This window comes from Oncorhynchus clarkii, chromosome 10 (assembly GCF_045791955.1).
Source record: "Oncorhynchus clarkii lewisi isolate Uvic-CL-2024 chromosome 10, UVic_Ocla_1.0, whole genome shotgun sequence".
Taxonomy (NCBI): domain Eukaryota; kingdom Metazoa; phylum Chordata; class Actinopteri; order Salmoniformes; family Salmonidae; genus Oncorhynchus; species Oncorhynchus clarkii.
Window position 1 is genome coordinate 75,982,140 of NC_092156.1, and position 6,825 is coordinate 75,988,964.

Here is a 6,825-nt window from a genome sequence, read left to right on the forward strand (position 1 = left end):
CTTTGTATCTGAAAGATCTTACACTGTAGCCTCATGGTGTAGCTTTGGGATGTGGAATGGCTGTGTATGAAATATGATAATGCGATGGGGGAACTGTGATTTGCAGCCTACAGTCAACGTGAGTAGTGAGTCTTGTAACGTTAGGTGTTCCTTAACCTCTTATATAAAAAGAGACAATTAAAAAGTTACATTCAAAAAAATGTTTGATACCAATGCAGTCGTCTCCTGTTTGGAAGTGACAGTCAATTCAGTGATTCATGTGGCGGCAGGTAGTTTAGTGGTTAGTGCGTTGGGCTAGTAACCGAAAGGTTGTTTTCGCCGAGCTGACTAGGTGAAAACATGTTGTTCTGCCCCTGAACAAGGCAGTTAACCCACCGTCCCTAGGCCGTCATAAGGATGTGTTTCTTAACTGACTTGCCAAGTTAAATGAAAGGCCAAATAAATAAATAAATAAATCCTACATTTGGGCAATGATCCAATCATACATCTTTCGAAGATCGTTATAAATGACATCTAATCCGCTAGTATAAAACCGCAGAAAAACGGATACGCGCGGTGGATGTTGTATAACTAAAACCTTTGCTAAAAGAGTCACAGGTGTTCGCGTTATATAACTGAAAAAGATATCCTCCAACCAGAAGAACCTTCCCAGGTAGAACAGTGGACCATTTTCTTAGAATTCCGACGACGGGGATCCATTCTTAGAACCCTGAACTGACTTCCAAAACGTAGAATGACATTCTAACGACGTCTCAATCAATCACCAAGAGCGACATATGTCACGTTTTGACATTATGTCAAAAGCCTGGAGCGGGGACCCGAGTCCAGCCAAGCTGTCACGCAACTATTGACATTGACACAGTGTTAGTTAAAGCTAGCCTAGCAGCGCATCTTCAACAATGTAGCGATTCTACGTTCGAAATGGTTACAATTTCCTCGAAAACGGGAACATCAAATAGATAGTCATGCCGCAGGAGATAGCGATGACAAAAACATTTCACAGCAGACGCGCACACATTCACACGCTCGCCCACTCACACAGCGCTCTCTCTCGAATGTGGGTCAGTGGGCCTTGTCGTGTCCCGAGCGTGCGGAAACGGTTCCAAAGCCCCATCTGCAGTCTTCGGTTCGCTTCCGTGGGCTAAAAATACATTTGTACACCTCTCCGCTGAGCGACTTCCCCGTACACCAAGATATTTAACGTTATATAAATGTATGTTTTAACATCTTACCTGCCACAATTTTTTTTGTTGATTTAATGGCTCCGCGTTTTTGTTTTTCAGAGGTTGATTCGGGGGGGTTGGACTCGAGCTCGGAGAAAAACAGGAGGCTTCTACTTCATATTCCGCCATTCAGTCATGCGCAATAGAGAATACAGGGAGCACTATTTGGCAAGTACAGTAAGAGGTACTGCAAAAGCAGAGCAAGGCAACAAGTCAACAGCGACAAAAAACAGGATATTATGGGTGCTTCGGTGCTATTTTATGAATACGGCAGTTTGAAAAGTAGTTTGTTTTTTTTGCTTTATAAATGACCTTGTAAGACTGGTTGTGAAACAAAGTGTGAAATATGATAACGCAATGAGGAACTGATAGGCCTATGATTCGCAGCCTACTGTATTTGTATGATAGGCTATTTATAGACATAAAAACACAAAACAATCACAGCAAGAATTGCATTGCTACTTTCTTTACATTTCTCAACCCCTCGGTGCATTGTGACTGTCATGGGTCATGATGATTCACTGCATGGAAGTAGATTATAGTTAAATAGACTAAAGGTTCAATAAATAAACATTAAAAATAGTTTAATTTTCCCACTTCACAGAATCACAGTTCCACCGTTGCAAACTCACTGTGATTTATCCTAGGGTCATTTAAAGATAAGATACGTTTCACATAGCCTATATATGATACGTTCACATAGCCTATATATATTATATATGATACGTTCACATAGCCTATATATATTTATATGATACGTTCACATAGCCTATATATATATATATGATACGTTCACATAGCCTATATATATATATGATACGTTCACATAGCCAATATATGATACTGATATTTCTAGAGCAACAACAGGTTTCTATCGCTGCAATCGAGGAACTGTTCAGGAAGAGGGTTTCCCCTCTATCGTCCAATCACAGGCTCTGGATGTCCGTGACGCAATAAGTCAGAAAATGGTGCGAGGTCCCCCTGTCGTACACGTTTAATACCGTATCCATGGTGAGTGTTCGGAATAGCTTCAATTCGTCTGGGCGTGGACTCTGCAAGGTGTCGAAAGCGTTTCCACAGGAATGCTGGCCCATGTTGACTCCCAATGCTTCCCGGAAAGCAAGAGGAAAATAATCACCTTTATAATGAAGCATTGCGTGTATATCATCGCAAATGCGTAGGAGCATAGAGCAACATAGTCGAGGCACTTTACAGAAGTTGCACACACGAGGAAATAGTTTAGTAGCCTTGGGTCCGGGACGTTTGTTTTTGCTTACGTAAAGGCATTTTATGCAATTCTACCTCATTTTACATGACTGGAGACTTTGGTAAAAATATTTTTTAATACCACACATATGATCGAAACGACAGGGTACTTTGACACTGACAAACTGACCAGCTGAGATAAATGAAAACGAACTTGTCATGAATCCATCAGTAGCCTAGGTCTAGGTTTGTGGAGACATATTGTAGACTACAATATCAGGAGGAAATGATCGTCATTAAAATTCTTTCCGGTTTCACTGACTCACCCAATGACGCACAGCTCAGTCACTGGTGGTGGCCGATGAGCTCGTGCCAAAAGTCTGTCTAAAACAATATTTGGAAGTTCATCAAATGTTTTGTTAGCCTAGAGCAGATACACATACTCCACAGCTAGGCTATTTTAAAACAATGCCTTGTGATTGGGCAACATATACTCCACAGCTAGGCTATTTTAAAACAATGCCTTGTGATTGGACAACACATACTCCACAGCTAGGCTATTTTAAAACAATGCCTTGTGATTGGGCAACATATACTCCACAGCTAGGCTATTTTAAAACAATGCCTTGTGATTGGACAACACATACTCCACAGCTAGGCTATTTTAAAACAATGCCTTGTGATTGGGCAACACATACTCCACAGCTAGGCTATTTTAAAACAATGCCTTGTGATTGGACAACACATACTCCACAGCTAGGCTATTTTAAAACAATGCCTTGTGATTGGACAACACATACTCCACAGCTAGGCTATTTTAAAACAATGCCTTGTGATTGGACAACACATACTCCACAGCTAGGCTATTTTAAAACAATGCCTTGTGATTGGACAACACATACTCCACAGCTAGGCTATTTTAAAACAATGCCTTGTGATTGGACTAGCATGGTGGTAGCACAAACAAAATTGTAGCGCAAAACCTGGTTCAGTCTGCAGTCCAACAGACACTGGGAGACAAATTCACCTTTCAGCAGGACAATAACCTAGAACACTAGGCCACATACATGTACACTGGAGTTGGTTACCAAGACGACAGTGAATGTTCCTGAGTGGCCTAGTTACAGTTTTGACTTAAAATCGTCTCAGGGGTGTATCGACTCAGGGGTGTGTCGACTCAGGGGTGTGTCGACTCAGGGGTGTGTCGACTCAGGGGTGTACTGACTCAGGGGTGTACTGACTCAGGGGTGTATTGACTCAGGGGTGTGTCGACTCAGGGGTGTATTGACTCAGGGGTGTATTGACTCAGGGGTGTATTGACTCAAGGGTGTATTGACTCAGGGGTGTGTCGACTCAGGGGTGTATTGACTCAGGGGTGTGTCGACTCAGGGGTGTATTGACTCAGGGGTGTACTGACTCAGGGGTGTATTGACTCAGGGGTGTATTGACTCAGGGGTGTATTGACTCAAGGGTGTATTGACTCAGGGGTGTGTCGACTCAGGGGTGTATTGACTCAGGGGTGTGTCGACTCAGGGGTGTATTGACTCAGGGGTGTACTGACTCAGGGGTGTATTGACTCAGGGGTGTACTGACTCAGGGGTGTATTGACTCAGGGGTGTACTGACTCAGGGGTGTATTGACTCAGGGGTGTATCGACTCAGGGGTGTGAATACCTTTTCTAAATTAGATATTTACAGTGCCTTCGGAAAGTATTTAGCCATATTCTAAAATGGATTCAATAAAACCCATTTTCAATAAAAAAAATATAAATACCTTATTTACATAAGTATTCAGACCCTTTGCTGTGAGACTCAAAATGGAGCTCAGGTGCATCCTGTTTCCATTGATCATCCTTGAGATGTTTCTACAACATGATTGGAGTCAACTTGTGGTAAATTCAATTGATTGGACATGTTTTGGAAAGGCACACACCCGTCTATATAAGTTCCCACAGTTGACAGTGCATGTCAGAGCCAAAACCAAGCCATGAGGTCGAAGGAATTGTCCGTAGAGCTCTGAGACAGGATTGTGTCGAGGCACAGATCTGGGGAAGGTTGAGAAAACATTTCTGCAGCATTGAAGGTCCCCAAGAACACAGTGGCCTCCATTGTTAAATGGTGAAATTTGGAACCACCAACACCCTTCCCGAGAGCTGGCTGCCTGGCCAATCGGGAGAGAAGGGCCTTGGTCAGGAAGTGACCAAGAACCCGATGGTCACTCTGACAGAGCTCCAGAGTTCCTCTGTGGAGATGGGAGAACCTTCCAGAAGGACAACCATCTCTGCAGCACTCCACCAATCAGACATTTATGGTAGAGTGGCCTGACGGAAGCCACTCCTCAGTAAAAGCACATGACAGCTTGTTCAGAGTTTGCCAAAAGGCACCTAACGGATTCTCAGACCATGAGAAACAGATTCTCTGGTCTGATTAAACCAAGCTTGAACTCTTTGGCCTGAAGGTCAAGCGTCTGGAGGAAACCTGGCACCATCCCTACGGTGAAGCATGTTGGTCACAGTTATCCTTCTTGCTCTGGAGCAGACTGAGACATAGAATCTGTCCTATGATGTTGAACTGGAGCAGACTGAGACATAGAATCTATCCTATGATGTTGAACTGCAGCAGACTGAGACATAGAATCTATCCTATGATGTTGAACTGGAGCAGACTGAGACATAGAATCTATCCTATGATGTTGAACTGCAGTCTACTGACATAGAATCTATCCTATGATGTTGAACTGCAGCAGACTGAGACATAGAATCTATCCTATGATGTTGAACTGGAGCAGACTGAGACATAGAATCTATCCTATGATGTTGAACTGGAGCAGACTGAGACATAGAATCTATCCTATGATGTTGAACTGGAGCAGACTGAGACATAGAATCTATCCTATGATGTTGAACTGGAGCAGACTGATATAGAATCTATCCTATGATGTTGAACTGGAGCAGACTGATATAGAATCTATCCTATGATGTTGAACTGGAGCAGACTGAGACATAGAATCTATCCTATGATGTTGAACTGGAGCAGACTGATATAGAATCTATCCTATGATGTTGAACTGGAGCAGACTGAGATAGAATCTATCCTATGATGTTGAACTGCAGTCTACTGACATAGAATCTATCCTATGATGTTGAACTGGAGCAGACTGAGACATAGAATCTATCCTATGATGTTGAACTGCAGCAGACTGATATAGAATCTGTCCTATGATGTTGAACTGCAGCAGACTGATATATAATCTATCCTATGATGTTGAACTGCAGTCTACTGACATAGAATCTATCCTATGATGTTGAACTGCAGCAGACTGATATAGAATCTGTCCTATGATGTTGAACTGCAGCAGACTGATATAGAATCTATCCTATGATGTTGAACTGCAGCAGACTGATATAGAATCTATCCTATGATGTTGAACTGCAGCAGACTGAGACATTAGAGACTGACATGTTTATAAAATAAGATATAACATACTTTATTACAGCATATTATAAAACAACAAATTAGCTCAATATGAGTTAGGAAAGGGAAAAGGGGGGGGATACCTGGTCTGTTGTCCAACTGAATGTATTCAACTGAAATGTGTCTTCCGCATTTAACCCAGTATTAAATCTGATCTGGATCACATGTAATGAGTTGATATGAGTGGCTACCTACACCTGTATTAAATCTGATCTGGATCACATGTAATGAGTTGATATGAGTGGCTACCTACACCTGTATTAAATCTGATCTGGATCACATCATGTAATGAGTTAATGAGTAGCTACCTACACCTGTATTAAATCTGATCTGGATCACATGTAATGAGTTGATATGAGTGGCTACCTACACCTGTATTAAATCTGATCTGGATCACATCATGTAACGAGTCAATATGAGTAGCTACCTACACCTGTATTAAATCTGATCTGGATCACATCATGTAATGAGTCAATATGAGTAGCTACCTACACCTGTATTAAATCTGATCTGGATCACATCATGTAACAAGTTAATATGAGTGGCTACCTACACCTGTATTAAATCTGATCTGGATCACATCGTGTAACAAGTTAATATGAGTAGCTACCTACACCTGTATTAAATCTGATCTGGATCACATCATGTAATGAGTCAATATGAGTAGCTACCTACACCTGTATTAAATCTGATCTGGATCACATCATGTAACAAGTTAATATGAGTGGCTACCTACACCTGTATTAAATCTGATCTGGATCACATCATGTAACAAGTTAATATGAGTAGCTACCTACACCTGTATTAAATCTGATCTGGATCACATCATGTAACAAGTTAATATGAGTAGCTACCTACACCTGTATTAAATCTGATCTGGATCACATCATGTAACAAGTTAATATGAGTAGCTACCTACACCT

General features: G+C 41.7%; 1 protein-coding gene across 3 annotated transcripts in view; it reads right to left on the reverse strand.

The window, feature by feature from the left end:
* The window catches only part of LOC139419146 (circadian locomoter output cycles protein kaput-like), a 54,373-nt gene extending 52,999 nt beyond the window's left edge, over positions 1-1,374 (reverse strand). Inside the window, exon 1 of one of the 3 annotated variants that reach the window (XM_071169112.1) lies at positions 1,233-1,374. The gene's annotated coding sequence lies outside the window, so the exon portion shown is untranslated. The remainder of the gene's footprint in view (positions 1-1,232) is intronic. The other 2 variants (XM_071169111.1, XM_071169110.1) reach the window with 2 other exon arrangements.
* Positions 1,375-6,825: the final 5,451 nt, after the last annotated feature.